Source organism: Narcine bancroftii, chromosome 7 (genome assembly GCF_036971445.1).
Source record: "Narcine bancroftii isolate sNarBan1 chromosome 7, sNarBan1.hap1, whole genome shotgun sequence".
Lineage (NCBI taxonomy): Eukaryota > Metazoa > Chordata > Chondrichthyes > Torpediniformes > Narcinidae > Narcine > Narcine bancroftii.
Window position 1 is genome coordinate 55,161,643 of NC_091475.1, and position 18,181 is coordinate 55,179,823.

The 18,181-nt window shown below is 43.5% G+C and overlaps 1 protein-coding gene and 1 long non-coding RNA gene across 4 annotated transcripts in view; one reads left to right on the forward strand and one right to left on the reverse strand.

Annotated features, from left to right (window-relative positions):
* Nucleotides 1-18,181, reverse strand: part of LOC138738944 (interleukin-1 receptor accessory protein-like 1) — a 1,251,110-nt gene that overhangs the window by 1,126,768 nt on the left and 106,161 nt on the right. The gene's annotated exons all lie outside the window — the stretch shown is intronic.
* Nucleotides 13,256-17,591, forward strand: LOC138739853 (uncharacterized). Its single transcript, XR_011342482.1, has 2 exons — nt 13,256-13,429; nt 17,122-17,591. It is a non-coding gene; the product is annotated as an uncharacterized lncRNA (long non-coding RNA).

An 18,181-nucleotide genomic window follows, 5' to 3' on the forward strand; every position in this document is an offset into this window, starting at 1 on the left:
CTAGAGCGCCTCGGATGCCCCCCCCAAGTTCCTCAATATGGTTATCCAACTGCACAAAAACCAACAAGGTCGGGTCAGATACAGCAATGAGCTCTCCAAACCTTTCTCCATTGACAACGGCATGAAGCAAGGCTGCGTCCTCGCACCAACCCTCTTTACTATCTTCTTCAGCATGATGCTGAAACAAGCCATGAAAGACCTCAACAATGAAGACGGTGTTTACATCCAGTACTGCACGGATGGCAGTCTCTTCAATCTGAGGCGCCTGCAAGCTCACACCAAGACACAAGAGCAACTTGTCCGTGAACTACTCTTTGCAGATGATGCCGCCTTAGTTGCTGTCTTGGGTAAACTTATACCTCTCATTTTGTTCATTTTAGATTGGTCACAGTGTTTGAGCTACCGAAAGAAAATAGACACACACACCGAGAGCAGTTCAGTTTATACAAATGTTTATTACTAATTCAAAAGCTGATTTCACACTACAATATGCAAGCCCTTCCCAACTATACTTATCAACGCTTGGACTGGTCCCAACTGCCGAAGCGAGGCAACGACTGCACACTTGTAGTAGGTTGTCAGGGCGCTGGTAGCAGCTTCTCCACCTCCCCCGACCGGGACGTTACTCGGACTCTGGCTGTTCTTCCTTCTTGACAAGGGGTGTTCCCACCCCTCGGAGAATCTAAACTTCAGCAGCAGGACCACAGGCTTATATACCCCAAAAACAATTAATCATGCGCCTACTCCTTCTAATATTTGTCAGTCAAAATCAAAACTGAACATTACATTCTACAATTTAGAAGATTAATTATTATGGAACCAGGATGTTATAATTTCCTGGTTTATCTCGTAGATACAAAGACTTATTAAAACTTCTCGAGCAAGACAGGTTGTGACCAATTCGTCAATTTCAGAGTGTTGCATTTGACAACTGCTTTCCCTGGGCCTCACAGTGGAATTCCATTTCAAAGTGTATCTTCAGATAAGTCCCCATGGCTGAGTTTAATTACATCTGCTAGTTCTGAAAGTAAGGTGACCTGCGTGTGGACCCAGTGTCATCAGTTCCACATAAGCAAAAAGCATCTGGGTACATGGTTTTAATCCTCCATTACGGTTTCCCATTCAGAGACAGCTCTCCAGCTCATGACGTCCTGTTTTACGGAAACTTCCAAAATGTTTGCCCTGGAAGTCAGCCATCAGCCAGCTCCCCACCATGACCACCAGCCACTTCACATCTCCATCGGGCACACAGAACTCAAAACGGTTAACCAGTTTACCTACCTCGGCTGCACCATTTCATCTGATGCAAGGATCGACAAAGAGATAGACAACAGACTCGCCAAGGCAAATAGAGCCTTTGAAAGACTACACAAAAGAGTCTGGAAAAACAACCACCTGAAGAAACACACAAAGATCAGTGTGCACAGAGCCATTGTCACACCCATGCTCTTGTTCGGCTCTGAATCATGGGTCCTCTACCGGCATCACCTACAGCTCCATCATCACTGTCTCTGCTCCATCCTCAACATTCATTGGAATGATTTCATCACCAACATCAAAGTACTCGAGCTGGCAGAGTCCGCAAGCATCGAACCCACGCTGCTGAAGACCCAACTGTGCTTGGTGGGTCACATCTCCAGAATGGAGGAGCATCGCCTTCCCAAGATTGTGTTCTATGGCGAGCTCTCCACTGGCCACCGAGACAGAGGTGCACCAAAGAAGAGGTACAAGGACTGCTTAAAGAAATATCTTGGTGCCTGCCACATTGACCACCGACAGTGGGCTGATATCGCCTCCAACCATGCATCTTGGCACCTCACAGTTCAGCGGGCAGCAACCTCCTTTGAAGAAGACCGCAGAGCCCACCTCACTGACAAAAGACAAAGGAGGAAAAACCCAACACCCAACCCCAACCAACCAATTTTCCCTTGCAACCGCTGCAACCATGTCTGCCTGTCCCGCATTGGACTTGTCAGTCACCAACGAGCCTGCAGCAGACATGGACATATCCCTCCATAAATCTTCATCCGCGAAGCCAAGCCAAAGGAAAGACTATATATCAGGTCCGGTAAGTTACAGGTCTAAACTTTGAGAAATGCCAAGCAGGTCACTTAAGAGATGAAAACCAGCAAGAGGTGGTAAAAATTAAAGAAACAAATGAATTTATGGAATCTGCATTGACTTGTGACTAAATGGTTGGCTATAAATCAATGCAATGTTGAGAAAGTTTACCAAAAAATGTATGAGATGTCTCGCACGATGATCTGCAGAATAACAATTACAGAACACCTCAAGTCTCTGTCTTGTAAACGCTCATCACATCAGAGCCTGGCCACACATCTCGAGTGGGTAATATCTGTTTACAGTTGATGGTTTTCAGACGTTTGTAAAGTTATCTTAAAAACAAAGCACAGTAATTGAAGAGCCAAAGAGTTTCTGAGTGCATGAGTTTGTATCATTGAGTAAAAAACAATCATGTTCAATGAAGAATTAGAGTTAAAAGGCAAAGCCAATGTCTGGTGTGGGTTTGCAGTGTTCTCCATTTAATTGATATTGAATTGGCAACCATGCAGGTCATGTTTTCCAAAGACCCATTCCTCTTCAGAAACTGACCATACCTCCATTAAGGGAACATCACTACTGCTTCCTGAATGATGCTGACTGATGCACAAGGTGCTTCTGGTGTTAGATGTCAGCTGAAGGTGAAGTGAATGTATCAGGCTACTGTTCATGAAGTGCATCAGACTGGAATGAACAGCACCAATAGGTTTCTTTTTGTGGAACTCCCACCACCCGATAAGAATGAGACATCCATCCAGCCAGTGCCAACTCCTCATACTAATAATCAATAAAGGGCTTGCAACTTCATGCTGCTCATTCCCAGTGAGGGCAATGGAAGTCCTTTATGTGCAGGTTAACTCCTGTCAATAGACACGAAGGCAAAGGAGCCCTTCTCCAGGAAGGATTGTCCCCATTGCATGCTGTGGCTAACATTTCTTGTGATGAAGGTTCTCCCAATTTGTAGCAGCCTCTCCAGAGTGGAATTGCTTCAGATTAAAAGCTTTGACATGTTCAGACCCAGGTCCAATATTTCATAAAAAAAAGAGCCTCTTGCACCTTCCCACTTAGTCAGTCGTTCTTCTCACCAGAGTTATACGTACTGATCATTGCACATCCTAGATGAGAGAATCCTCCCTACTTTAATCCTATTTTCCTTTGATAGATCCTTATCGTACAACACCTTTCCTGTCCCAATATTCATCCAAATCTTTTAAATGTCAAATAAGACCCCAGTGATCTTCTCGGCTGCTCTTAAAGTCCTGGGGATTTCCCTCCGATCCAATCCAAAAATAATTGCTCACATCGTTATTTATAAAAAGCATTTTTAATAGTTTTTGGGTGTCAAAGATAGTAAGTCTGACAAAGCCTCCCGATCAGCCTCCTGTTAAACTTCAGGTCCAATGGTTTTTGCATGCCTCACAATACTCAGTGATGTTGACCTCCCCATCCTCCCCTCCAGATGATGAGACGCATTTCCAGGAATTGGGAAAAGGTTAGTTTTGGGAGGGTGGGGTGGGGGGTAATGGAGCAAGAACATGCAAGGAGAATGGATAAGGCAGTGAGGGAAGAATGTTTTCAACATGCACGCAACAAGCCAAATCACTGCATGCGCACCCAAACTCTAATTGTGGTGCAAAACACATGAATGTAGCAGCACAAGTTAGATACATGGAGATATAATTGGCAGAAAACATCCCCATCACAATTTCTCAATGCCTTCCCTCAGGCTTCAGAGGGATAAAGACACCATTTCATTTGTCAGGAAGTTGCTGGGTTCTGCCCATGTGTGTCTACTGCACTGAAATGACTCCAGCAGCTTGAGGTGGGATGTTAATTGCACTGCAGAGAGTAGTGCTATTTGTATAAACAATAAACACTGCTGAGTATGTCCAATGGTAATTATTTTCAAGCATTACTACCTTAAGGCCAATCGTGAATCTCTGAGCAACTGAAGCCTTGGTCCCAAATTAAGAAAATCAGTCTGCACTTACTAAAGCTTGATTGCAGGGAATTATAAACCAGACTCAGAATCTGACAAGATCAGATCAGCCATTCATTTTGTCTCATGATGCATTTTTAATCAGCTGATTTTTCTCAGCTGTTGATAATTGATAGCCAGATAATTAACATGAAGCAGCAAAGTTCCAGAAATTTGACACTTGACCTTTACAACAAGAAAGTTCCACAGAAGAAAGTTCTTGTGGCGAGTGACATGGTTAGTGTAGCGGTCAGTTCAACACTAGACAGTTCAAACAGAGCCCGTGACCTGGGATTTTCCTTGTGTCTGCGCAAGTTTTCCCTGCATTCTCTGGTTTCCTCCCACCATGCAATATGTGTGGGGTTGTGGGTTAATTTGGGTGGCACTAGTTTAAATGGCCTGAATCGCCTTCTACGGAGGCTCCAATAGCTTAGTGGTGAGAGCACTGGCCTTGAAAACCAGGGGTTGCAAGTTGGTTCCTCGCTGGGGCCTCATTTCTGTGAGGGGGGTGCCGAACAAAGTGGCGACTCTTTATCTTCTTTACGGAAGACCAAGTTAAAGAATTTCATGTAGGTTACATTCTAAATGTAGTATTACTTGACACTAATGAAACCTTTAGCATGCAGTGAATAAAAAAAAGTTAATTCTGCTGAGACAAAAGCAAATGACGGACAAGGAAATTCATGGGCTGGAACAGTGGTAGAAAGCCTGAGCTGTAAATCAAAATCAAGATTTTATTAAAGGATTTCACGCCTTACAAAAATCTTGTGCGCACATCAAGCCATGACCAAATTACTGAGTAATAATCGTTGAAGGTAAATTATTTTCAAAACCAAGAGGACTGTAAGAGGTTGTTTCAATGACACTGCCTCTACAATTGATTCTGCCTCCTCAGAAAGCTTCCAGCCTTCTTCAAGGAAACAAAAATACAACCTCCACCCAATCCTCCCATTGAATGATGTCATTGTTATTTAACTCCATTTATAACTTTTCATCTCTGCCCAACTCTTTACAGTTCCAAAATTTTCAATGTGTCAAGTGCCCCTGCATTTCGTAGGAACATGGTAAGAATGCCAAAAGACTAACATCCATTAATGGTTCAGGTCTGACTTTTTGGACCTCAAGCTTCCTCCACGAGTGAACATAGTTTTGACTCATCTCATGATCTGGTACAGCTCTTTTCAATCACCCTTTCTTCTTCTTGACACAAAAGAAAAAAAAATTAAAGACAAGAATCTTTATTTGAGGCTGAACCATGTAATTCATTTCAAGTCAATTTAATTTTTTTTAGACATATAGCACAGTAACAGGCCATTCAACACACAAATCTGTCCCATCCAATTAACCTACATGGTCGGAGGAAACTGGAGCCCCTGGGGAAAACCCACTCAGACACAGGGAGAACATACAGACTTCTTGCAGACAGTGTGGGATTCGAATCCTGGTCCCGACCTCTGGCGCTGTAAAGGCATTGTGCTAACTGCTATGCCAACCATGCTGCCATCAAGTTTATTGTCAACTGATTGCACAAGTACAACCCAGTGAAACAGCCTTCTCCAGTCCTCATTGTAAAAGACACCACCAGACAAAACGCACATACAAACAATCAATACATATGCAGGGCACATATTTGTATATACAAATATATACATTTTGTTTATAAATATGAGAGTCTCTGATGGTTAGTGTGAGCAGTTCCTTTGGTGGTTCAACATTTTCACTGCCCATGGGAAGAAGCTGTTCCTCAGCCTGGTGGTGCTGGGTCTGATACTCCTATATTTCTTTATTTCTTCATTCCTTAGCTTATCTAATTGTGTCTTCTGACCATGGCGCCTACTTTGCCCCTCATGAATGCTCACTTCCAACCCTAATTTTGTTTGCATGTTGCATTTGATAAATTCTCATATCCTTCCCAGCATTTTGCAATTGTTTAGATCTCTGCAGATGACATTGTAACCCATACCTTTATCAGCTTCCAACCCGATCATTTTGAGAAGTTCCTATAGCCTATTTCATACTTTTCCTTTATGTACTTCCCACTGTAACTCCTGGCCCTGCAAATTTTGCACACTATTGCATCGTTTTGCATCTCTCTTTCTCCTTGCCCCATTTTTGATACCTTGTTTTCTTAACAATTCCACCACCCTACTCTTAATGCAGTTCTGACAATTCACTTCTGTTCTGAAGCAACAACCTCGTGGATGGAAAGCAGCTAACTTTGGAAAGGAAGCAAATAATCGAGAAGCAATTTCTCAAGCAGTGAAGTTTCTCTTCAAACAATCAGTTGGGTATTATTTTCCAGGAAAGGTAATAAATTTTTCCAGTGAAATTAAAATGTAGCTCTCATTCTCCCTCTGTAACTTTGCACTCTATATTGTGTGTTTTTTGTTGTACTTCTGGTTGGGTTGACTTGCTAATTAGCATGCAAAATAAGTCTTTTCATTGGACCTCTCTGCAACTTTTGACCATTCACTGGAACACAAAGTTGATGTAACAAGATAGCTTCCTTCCTCAAAAGATAGGACTCAAATCCATTCAAAGACTTGAAAGCCCAAACATGGCGCATGATTTAGAATAGTCATGTGTGTATGATGTGTAATTGTTTTCTATATTAAATATAAGTTACGTGCTGAAAGCACTTATTAATATGCTTCAATGAACTGTTAAATTGCTCTGGATTTTATAGTCACTAGAGAAATGCACCATTGAGACCTTATCAAAAAACAATTAGAGCTGCAAACAACTGATCCAATATTCTGCATTTCAACCACAAAAGTGTGTTTCCTGCAACATTAAACTTGCATCCAGAAGAGATATCCAACCCAATAAACAGAATATTTATTTAGAAGATCCTCTCAAAGAAGAAACACAGGTATCCTTTGGTTCTACCTAAATGCAGAGGTCTGTTTGTCTTAAGTTGAAGATCAAGTGCATTTGTCGTCCGATTGTACCAGTACAACTCAATGAAACAGCGCTTTCAGGTCGACTGGGTAGAACAGCACAAAACATGCATACATACAGGCACATCATACATATACACAGTGCATTTGGACACATTGAGATAAATATTATGAATAAAGAGTAGAGTCACAGAGAGATATTTTAGCCATCATTTGGCAGAGTTAGTGCGCATGGGAAGAAGCTGTTCCTCAGCCTAGTGGTTCTGGCTCTGATACTTCTGTATCTCCTTTCCCACAGGATTAATGGGATGATACTGCATGCAGGGTGGCAGGTGTCCTCCCTGATATTTGATGCAGCCAGCCAGGACACTTTCAATAGAGCTCCTGTAGAAAGTTGACATAATGCCTTGCCCTCCTCACCCTTCTCAAGAGATGCAGTTGCTGATGTGTCTTCCTGATAAGTGAGAAGATATTGTGTGTCCGAGACGGGCCACTTCTCAATTTGACTCCGGGGATCTTGGTACCCTATACTCTCTCCACCACCAAGCTATTAATGGTCGACACTGGTCCTCCTGAAGTCCACTATCATCCCCCTTGTCTTGTCCACGCTGAGATTCAGCTTGTTGTTCTCGCACCACTTAACAAGATTTTCCACCTTCTCTCTGTATTTCGACTCAAAACTGTTGCTGATGAGGCCATCTACGATTGTGTCATCTGCAAATCTGATGACTCTGTTGGAGCTGGAGCTGGTGTTGCAGTCGGGGTCAGTGGCATGAACAGGAGAGGACTGAGTCCAGCCCTGAGGTGCACCAGTGCTCAGTGTGATGGTGCTCGACAAATAATGATGAAGAAGATATTATTTACACAAGATGAAGAATGATGATTATCTTTATGGATTAATAATGACTGTAGTGAGTTAGATCTGTCCAGGTTTTGGATTAAGAATAAAATAAAGTCATTCTTTAACAAGTTGACTGCATAACTTTATTCAACTGATTTGCAATGCCATGCAGCATGGAGTACGACACTACCATTGCTGTCTTTGAATATAAAAGACTGCATGCCTCATGAGACTTGCAATATGCCATTTAATTGCTTTCTGATTTGAACAAAATAAGTACTATCTAAAAAATATCACCAAATAACAGAATTTGGTCAAAAATTGTATGAATATCAAAAACAACTAGATGTTCCATCAATTACTCAAAGACTGAGGTTGAGGAACCAATAGGCTTGTATTCACTAAAGAACAAAGGCACATCCCTGCTGCTCGACAGCCCTGGACTGAGGAGGGGGCGACGGAACAGTCACCTTTATACAGGAGCCCATGGGAGGGGTCTCAGGTACAGCTGGCCAATGGGTGTGATGACCAGACAAATCCACGCAACAGTGGTTCACCATACCAATTTTTACTGCAGTGAAAGGTATGAATGCATCTATTGAACAGAACAATCAGAATGAAATTCTGAAGTGTTTGTCCAATCAAGAAGTAGCACCAAAGGTTACGGAACCAAATTAATTGATTTTTTTTTAATTGCAAGGAAGCAATAAATATAACATTTCTATCATCCTGTGGCCTGATTTGAATACTGAAACCTTTTTTTCCTTTGCTCATTGAGTGTTTGGTCAATGATTCAAACTATCTGCTGATTACTTTGTTTGTTCCCTGTTCAGAAAATGAAGAATCCAACCTCACAAATGCACAACTCCCTGCTGCTCATTTATTTGAGACCATATTCATCTGAGCGACCAACAAACGATGGTAGATTACAAAGACTGCAAATGCGAGAGAAAAAGTACATGTGCAGCCTCCACAGCTTCACAACTCCAGGCAGAGGGACTCATATCTTTCCTTCTCCGAATGGACTGGGATGTGCAAAGCACAACTTTGGACATGAGTGTATTCAGAAAAATATTAACAGTAGCGAGGACTGAAATGAAATGAATCGACTGAACAAACATGAACAAGATTTAACAATTATGCACTAAGGAGCGTGGAAAATCTAGTTTTTGGATAAGGAGAATATAGAAAAGCAGACAAAATCCCTGGGATTACATCTATTAGGGAATATGTAAACAAATTTATTAAAAGAAGGCCTTCGGCAGCAATTTCTTCAGCACATTTTGAAATTCTTTGATACAAGATGCAGGGAAGTATACGCTTTTATTAATATGTGACCATGCCATGCAACTATTTCTGTTTCTGGAGGAACTTACACAAGAAAAAAATCAACTTGAAGATGAAAATGAAAGGCAAGGAGCCAACCGTGCATTTACATTCTCACTCCATTTAATTATTCTGAGTCTGTTAATTTTAACAAATAGATTTAGGACTGAATATGGGATTAGTATTAAAATAAATTGAGGTTTTATACATTTAAAATGCACTAATTGCAGTACGGTTAGCGCCACGCCTTTACAGCCCCAGCAATCAGGACCGGGGTTCAAATCCTGCGCTGTCTGTAAGGGATTTACGTTCTCCTCGTGTCTGCGTGGGTTTTCCCCAGGGACTCCGGTTTCTCCCACCGTTCAAAGCGGTGGGGGGCTGGGGGAGGTAAGTCTCGTTGAGCGGCAGGGGGTCGTGGGCCAAAAGGGCCTGTTACCATGCTGTATGTCTAATTTTTTTTTTAAATTAACATTTTAAAGTGTGAACTTACATTCAAAATGTAAAAATAATGCAGGGATTTGCACCTGTCTTCGCCAAAGTTGCTGGTATTTGTGTTATTCGCTCTAAGGACATAATACCTGAAAGATTAAGAATTCTCCCCATGAGCCTCACTCATTGTGTTACTGCCTTATGAGCCCAGAATATTTGAAAACAGCATCCGAGCTGAAGTTACTATCACATCAGCACGACTTGGCAGCAATTTGTACTGAAAAAGACAGCTTCCCTGACTTGCCAACCATGCAGCGTGTGAACTCAGTTGCACTATGTTGTGAAACCTGTATCCGGTGCTTAACTTTAATGATCCGGTTTCATTTGCTTATATGCATATTATTTACCCACTTAACACCACTACCAGGGATTTAGTGATTCTCACAAGGCTTCTTTTTTAATTATTGCCAATTGATTTCTCATATAAAAAGGAGGCAAATTGAGACATTCATCCTGTTGAATCAAACCCTCCATTCCATCGAGGCTGATTTATTATCCTTTTGAACCCTATTCTCACTGTAACCCTTGATTTGCTTCCTAATCAAGAACCTATCTACTTCCATCTTAAATATACCCAAAGATGTGGCCACAACAGCCATCCATAACAACAAATTCCATCGATTTACCATTCTTGTATGAAGAAATTCCTCTTCTTTTCTGTTCTAGGTGGTCGCTTTTACCCCCTCTGGTCTCAGACTGCCCCCACCATAGGAAAAAACCTCCACGTCCAATCCTTTCAGCATTTAACAGGTTTCAATAACATCCTCAGTCATTCTTCTAAACTTCAGCAAGTAGTCACAGAGCCATCAAATCCTCCTCAAATGATATCCCTTTCATTCCATGGATCATTCCAGTGAGCCTCCTCTCCGATGCCAACAAATCCTTCCTCAGATAAGGAGCCCAGAACTACTCACAATGCTCTAAGTGCAGTCTGACCAATGACATATAAAACCTCATCTCGCATACATGCTTTTATATTCCTTTTGAAAAAAAATACAAATTTGTTCACTTTTATTTCATTTTAAGGCAAATGCAATGTAAGCATTCATTATTCAGATAATGTGATGCATCTGTGTGAAGTAATGCCATTAAGTTAAATGGGCAAAATCCTCTTTTTAATGTTCCAGGTCTTCCTCTGGTGGTAGCACTGGGAGGTAGAAAGGTGAGAGAGTGGAGTCATGCAGCGAGTCAAGCTGCTTTCTCACAGTTTGAGTGGCCCAGGTTGGATCCTCGCTTCAGGTGTTGTCTGTGTGGAGTTTGCACACTCTCTCTGTCACTGCATTGGCTTCCTCTTGACACGTCAGCTTCCTCTCAAAACAACCACGATCAATTGTACTCGAGTGAGGCAAATCTCCTCAGTGCATTTGAGGCAAACATTTGGGAATAAAATGGGCTCGGATCAGATTCATATTGATGGTTGGCACTACCCTCACACGCTCTTCTTTGGCTTGGCTTCGCGGACGAAGATTTATAGAGGGGGTAAAAGTCCACGTCAGCTGCAGGCTCGTTTGTGGCTGACAAGTCCGATGCGGGACAGGCAGACACGGTTGCAGCGGCTGCAGGGGAAAATTGGTTGGTTGGGGTTGGGTGTTGGGTTTTTCCTCCTTTGCCTTTTGTCAGTGAGGTGGGCTCTGCGCTCTTCTTCAAAGGAGGTTGCTGCCCGCCAAACTGTGAGGCGCCAAGATGCACGGTTTGAGGCGATATCAGCCCACTGGCGGTGGTCAATGTGGCAGGCACCAAGAGATTTCTTTAGGCAGTCCTTGTACCTTTTCTTTGGTGCACCTCTGTCACGGTGGCCAGTGGAGAGCTTGACATATAACACGATCTTGGGAAGGCGATGGTCCTCCATTCTGGAGACGTGACCCATCCAGCGCAGCTGGATCTTCAGCAGCGTGGACTCGATGCTGTCGACCTCTGCCATCTCGAGTACTTCGACGTTAGGGATGAAAGCGCTCCAATGGATGTTGAGGATGGAGCGGAGACAACGCTGGTGGAAGCGTTCTAGGAGCCGTAGGTGATGCCGGTAGAGGACCCATGATTCGGAGCCGAACAGGAGTGTGGGTATGACAACGGCTCTGTATACGCTTATCTTTGTGAGGTTTTTCAGTTGGTTGTTTTTCCAGACTCTTTTGTGTAGTCTTCCAAAGGCACTATTTGCCTTGGCGAGTCTGTTGTCTATCTCATTGTCGATCCTTGCATCTGATGAAATGGTGCAGCCGAGATAGGTAAACTGGTTGACCGTTTTGTGTGCCCGATGGAGATGTGGGGGGGCTGGTAGTCATGGTGGGGAGCGGGCTGGTAGTCATGATGGGGAACTGGCTGACTCCATCAGCCAGCTCCCCACCTTGCACGCTGCAATATGAATTAATGACATAGTGATGTCATTGAATGTAAATCATACATAAAATGATGCAAACATCAAGTCTAACTAATTCTTGCCTGTGAGAGAATTAAATGTCCTTACTGCAAGTTGACCTCATTGGCCACATTGATTATTCGGCTTGCAGAGAGTCTTAAAAAACTATGGGAGAACAACAACCTGAGTCTCAACGTGGACAAGACAAATGAGATGATTATGAACTTCAGGAGAACAAAGGTCAACCACTCTCCACTACACATCAATGGCTCCACCACAGAGAAGGGAGAGCACAGAGTTCCTTCACGTGCATATAACGCGCGACCTATCCTGGACCCACAACGCCTCCTCATTTGTCAGGAAAGCACATCTCCTCAGAAGGTTGAGGAGAGCAATGTTACTAGAGCCCATCTTGACAACATTTTACAAGAACACAACTGAGACTGTCCTGTTTGGCTGCATCATTGTGTGGTCTGGTAGCTGCAAAGCATCAGACTGGAAATCACTGTAGAGGATCAGCAAAACAGCTGAGAAAATCACTGGCATTTCCCTTTCCCCTGCTCACCCAGGAACGTTGCACAAATAAGGCTGAAAGAATAATTACCTACCCTTTCCATCCAGCTCAGAGAATCTTTGACACACTACAGTAGAAGTCCAAAAATCCAGCTCAAGGATTGGGTCAGTCCAGATTTTTGGATTTTCCGGATACTTGGGGAGTACTTTTCAAAATCACATTTAAAAGGAATAAAGATGAACAGTTAAATTTTGATGGTTTATTCATCAGCAAATACAGCCTGTTTTGTTTATCAAAGATGAGCAGTTCAAAAAAAAAAGAAAAATGCTGCTGTGTATCTGTGGTGCTTACTCATGCAGGCATGCACACAGAAGCCTGCTAAATTTTAAACGCTTGAGACTTTTCCAAAAGTCTGGATTCACAGGACTTCTGGCATCCACTGTACCATCAAGAGGAGCTGCATGAGTATCAAAATTAGGACTGCCAGGCTGGGAAATAGCTGCCCCGGCCCCCACAGGCTGTGAAATTGATGAACAGTATCCTGTAACCGAGCAAATAATTCCAAATATATATATATATATATATATATATATATCTATATGTTTTTAAAAACTTTATCTCTGTATTAATGAGTGTGCACGTCTGTGCATGGTAATCCAGAGAAATGCTGTTTTGTCTGATTATGCATGTATAGTCAGATCAGAACAAACTTGAACCGGCATAACCTGATCCATTGCAGTTGTGGACTTCCACAACAAAACTGGTGTCCTGCCTTTTTCTTTTGTTTTAATGGAGGAGATATATTAAAACGTGGAATTTAGATGCAGAATAACTGTAAAGCTGCCCTTCAGCTCAGAATGGGGCAATCAATGGAGAAAAAATGGAACATGCACCCTTCCAAATCAGCTGGCAGGATCTATGGTAGATCAGGTTTCAAGACCAGAAAAAGGAGCACGGATATAAGGTAATCTGCGCCAGTGGCTCAGGAAGGTTAAAATGGATGAAAGGTGAATTTAAGATGAGAGTTAAAACCACTTTAGGGACTCTGCTGTATTTAAATTGGATAAGGTGCTGCTTATCCTGGCTGCAGTTCAAAAGCCTTTCACTTGCTGTAAATACTTCAGAATATCTGGAGGTCCTAAAGAGTGTGGACGTGCAAGTGTATTTTTTTAAAAACTTAGCTCGTGAAACATTTACCACTTTAACACTTTTTTTTGCAGCATGGACAAGTGGCTCATAACCATAGGAAGGCAAGGGCACTTGCCCGAACCTAACAGTTAGCAACCTGAACCCTAAAGCAATTCGCTCTGTATTCATGGAGCTCCAGTGATTGAAGCCCACTGCAAAGGGTTAAGTAGAGTGCGTGATCACAACCCGAGGCCACTATCCCTTGGTTTACTTTCATTGCCCACTACGCAGCTCACATTCATACATTTGATCAAAAAGGAAAGTGTGCTGCATAGCTCATACCTGGTGAGTGACACAACCCACAAAGCCCTCAGCATTTAGTTGTGGCTTCCATTATCCTTCGCTGGGCATGGCCGCACAAGACAGCACTTTCTGCTTTGATCACCATCCATTTTCCCCCAGCCTCTGACACCCTCCCCCTCCCCTGCCACAATGAGCAGCTGCTGCTGGAGAGCAAAGACATGGTGTTTCTACAAGGATCAAAAATTTTACTATACAATTAATTAGAATTGTTCGCTTCATTGCTTCAATTAAAACAATTAAGAAGTGTGCTGACAGTCTCGGTTCCTCACAGCAGTGGTGACAGTGTGAATAAAATAATTTTAACTGGGATTTTAGAGATTCATGGCTTGTCTTTTGGACAGGAACATTTGCTCTCCACCAAAGTTTTAAACAAATGACCCAACATCAGTACAATATTTAATTGAGCGACGTTTGTCAAACATATTATATGAAACAAGTGAGAAAACAAAGCCTTGCTGAGTGAACAGTATCTGACAAATTGTGTGTTCCATTCTAATTATTAACAAAATTCTAAACCTAGCCTCATCAAAGTTTAAAACCACTGTAATTATGTTGGTTCTTTCAATATTACTCTCTCTCAGCTGGTCACAGATCATCTTGATGTAAAGCAAAAGCCTGTTGCATTAGTATTTGAACCTGTAGAGTCTACAAAATGGAGACGTTTGTTCTTGGAATCATTGCTGACATCCAATAAACAACACTGTCGTCTTTCAGATCTGCTAATTTTCTTGAGAAAAGTGATTCCTTGAACTGGTTGTAACTGGATGACAAGGATGGAGATGGAGTAATGAAACATTGCAATTATGACCAAGCCTTTGAGATATGGATGGAAAACAGTGCATTCAGGGCATCCTGGATTTCCTCACCTCCACACCTCAATTAGTGTTGATTGGCAAAATCATCTCCTCCACCATCTCCATCTTCACCTGAACACCACAGGGCTGCGTACTTAGCCCCCCCTCAGGCAGAGGAAAATCTATCTCCTACCCTCCATCCTCTCTACATTCTACAGAGGATGTATCGAGAGTATCCTGTGCAACTGCATCACCACCTGGTTTGGAAACTGTACCTCCTCGGACCACAAGACCCTGTAGAGGACAGGAAAATCAGCGGAAAAGATCATTGGGGTCTCTCTTCCTACCATGAAGTACATCTACAACACTCGATGTGGACAAAAGGCAATAAACATTGTGAAGGACTCCACACACCCCTCATGTTCTCCCTTCTCCCAGCTGGTGTGAGATACTGCAGGACTCAGGCCCTTACATCCAGATTAGGCAACAATTTCTCCACCACCCCCCCCCCCCACAAAGTCATCAGACTCTTGAACTCCCAGAACATTTGGGGATAGGATACCGTGGACTATTACTGTACACATCTTAATATTTTAATGTGTTTAACTTCTATTCTAACATATAAATATGCTCCATGGTCTTGGAGAAACACTACCTCGTCTTTACCATGTGAGCACAGTAAGAATGATAAATAAAGGTGACTTGACTTATGATTGTGTGGCTCGGTGGTACGACAATAACACCATTTACAATTTTCCTAATGACACCATGGTAGTGGGTTGTATAAAGGAAGGGGATGAACTTGGCTGAATGGTGCACGAACAACAACCACTCTCTCACTATCACCAAAGCCAAGGAGCGGAATGTCGACTTTAGCAAGGGAAAAAAAACCAGAGGTGTATGATCCAGTGATCAGTGGGAGATCAGAGGAGGAGAGGGTGAGTAAATTTAAATTTCTGGGAGTTACTATCCAGGACTTTCCTGAACCCAACATATTAATGATATTGTGAAGAAGGCAAGTTAGTGCTTTTACTATCTCAAGAGTTTGCAAAGGTTTAGTATGGCATTGGTGTGATAGTATGGATTCTATCACCAATGTGTATATGTATATATTGTGGTATAGGATGGTTGTGATTGGTTGAGAGCGTAGCCACACCTACTGGCAGGTCTTAAAGGGTTGCTCCTATCCAGACCCAGATCATTCTGGACTGGTCGACCTACATGTGGTATGCTCCAGTCTTCTAGTTAATAAAAGCCTTGGTTTGGATCAACAAGCCTTTGATTCTTTCGACATGCACTACAATTTTATTAACTCAAAAGTTTTCAAGGGATGGAGTGTATGCTGCGACCGGAATGCCTCAACATCAACCCGCAGTCAGCTACAGCTTCGAATGACTTTAAGCACTGGGTGAAGTGTTTCGAAGCTTACCTGCAACTCTCTGACCCTGCCGTGGAGGAGGACGGCCATTGACTACTAGAATTGATGTCTATGGTGTTCCCCAGAGTCTGTGAGAGCATCCAGGATGCAGCCACTTAAGCCGAATCGAGGAGATTCGCTCCATGATCTGAGCCTGGCTGGTGTGCACTGAGTGCAAGCCCCACTTCTTCTGTCCAGAGAACACCCACGTCATCAAAGCCACCTGAACCTTTGAACGTCTAAGCATGGACTTCAAGGGGCCCCTACCATTGACCATCCGTAACACCTACATTCTTACGGTGATCGACAAGTATTCTCGCTTCCCGGTCGCTGTGCCCTTTTTCGACATGACTGCCTCCTCAGTCATAGAGGGCCTGCACAGCATCTTCACCATCTTCGGGTACCCCAGTCACATCCACAGTGACCCGGGGTGCTCGTTTATGGGCGCCAAGCTGCGGCAGTACCTTCTGGAGCATGGTATTGCTTCAAGCAGGACCACCAGCTATAATCCACACGGTAATGGGCAGGTCGAAAGAGAAAATTCCATCATCTGGAAAACGGTTATGCTTGCCCTCCGGTCCAAAGGCCTTCCCACCGCTCACTGGCAGGACGTGCTCACTAGCACCTGACACTCCATCCGCTCCCTCTTATGCACCGCGACCAATGCCACCTCCCATGAAAGGATGTCCTCCTTCCTGAGGAAATCCGAATCGGGAATAACCACGCTGGCGTGGCTCACAGTTTCCGGATCTGTTCTCCTGCGATGCCACGTCCGGTACTCAAAGAATGACCCATTGGTTGACCGAGTGATACTGCTCCATGCGCACCTGCATGATGCATACATTGAGTATCCGGACGGGCGAGAGGACATAGTCTTGGTAAGGGACCTAGCCCAAGTCGGATCCGACCCAGCAGTGCTCCCGACCTAACCTCCTCCAACTCCTTCTCCCCTAGGTCACATGCTCGAACAGAGGGATCAGCACCACCCCACCAACTCAGGCCAGCCTGTTGACAACGCCATTGGGGAATTGAGTGAAGCGGTGACCGCACCCAACAAGCCCACTAGTGACACAACTCCAGCGACCCAAATCCCAGCATCACGGCAGTCACGTCGGACGATCAGGCCCCCCGACCATTACAGCCCCTAATCTCCCACCATTTTCCCCCCTTTTTTTTTACAGCCCTCTATTCACCCCGGGGTCAGTTCTCAAAGAAGAGGTGAATGTGATATTACGGATTCTTTCACCAATTTGTATATGTATATATTGTGGTATAGGATGGTTGTGATTGGCTGAGAGTGTAGCCACGCCTACTGGCAGGTCTTAAAGGGTTGCTCCTAGCCAGACCCAGATCATTCTGGACTGGTCGACCTACATGTGATACATTCCAATCTTCTAGTTAATAAAAGCCTTGGTTTGGATTAACGAGCCTTTGATTCTTCGATGTGCACTACATTTGGAAACCTTGGCAAACTTCGACAGATGTGTAGTGGAAAGTGTGCTGACTGGCTGCACCAAGGCCTGGTACACTTGCAGAAATCCCTGTAAAAGTGGTGGGCACAGTCCAGTTCATCACAGGCAAAACCTCCCCACCATCAAGAACATCTACGTGGAATGCTGCCATCAGAGTAGCAGCAACCATCAAGGATCCACATCATCCAGGTCATACTCTTTCTCACTGCTGATGTCAGCAAAGAGGTGTCGGTGCCACAAGGCCTTGACCACTAGTTTCAGGAACAGTTGCTCCCCCTCCGCCATCAGATTCCTAAACAACAGACTCAATCAGGGACTCAATTAAGGACTCATTTTCCAGTACAACTTCGATTATCTGAAATTGGATTCTCCAAAATCCTCAGTTATCCAAAATTTTAAAATTGTTTTGGATAAATGAGGGTATTAGAAACAAATCAGAAATCCTCATTTATCCAAAATGTTTTTTTAGAGCCGAACTGATCGAGGACATCGGGCTCCTGGCATTGGCAGCAGCAGACCTTGGGCTCCCGGCAGTGACAGCG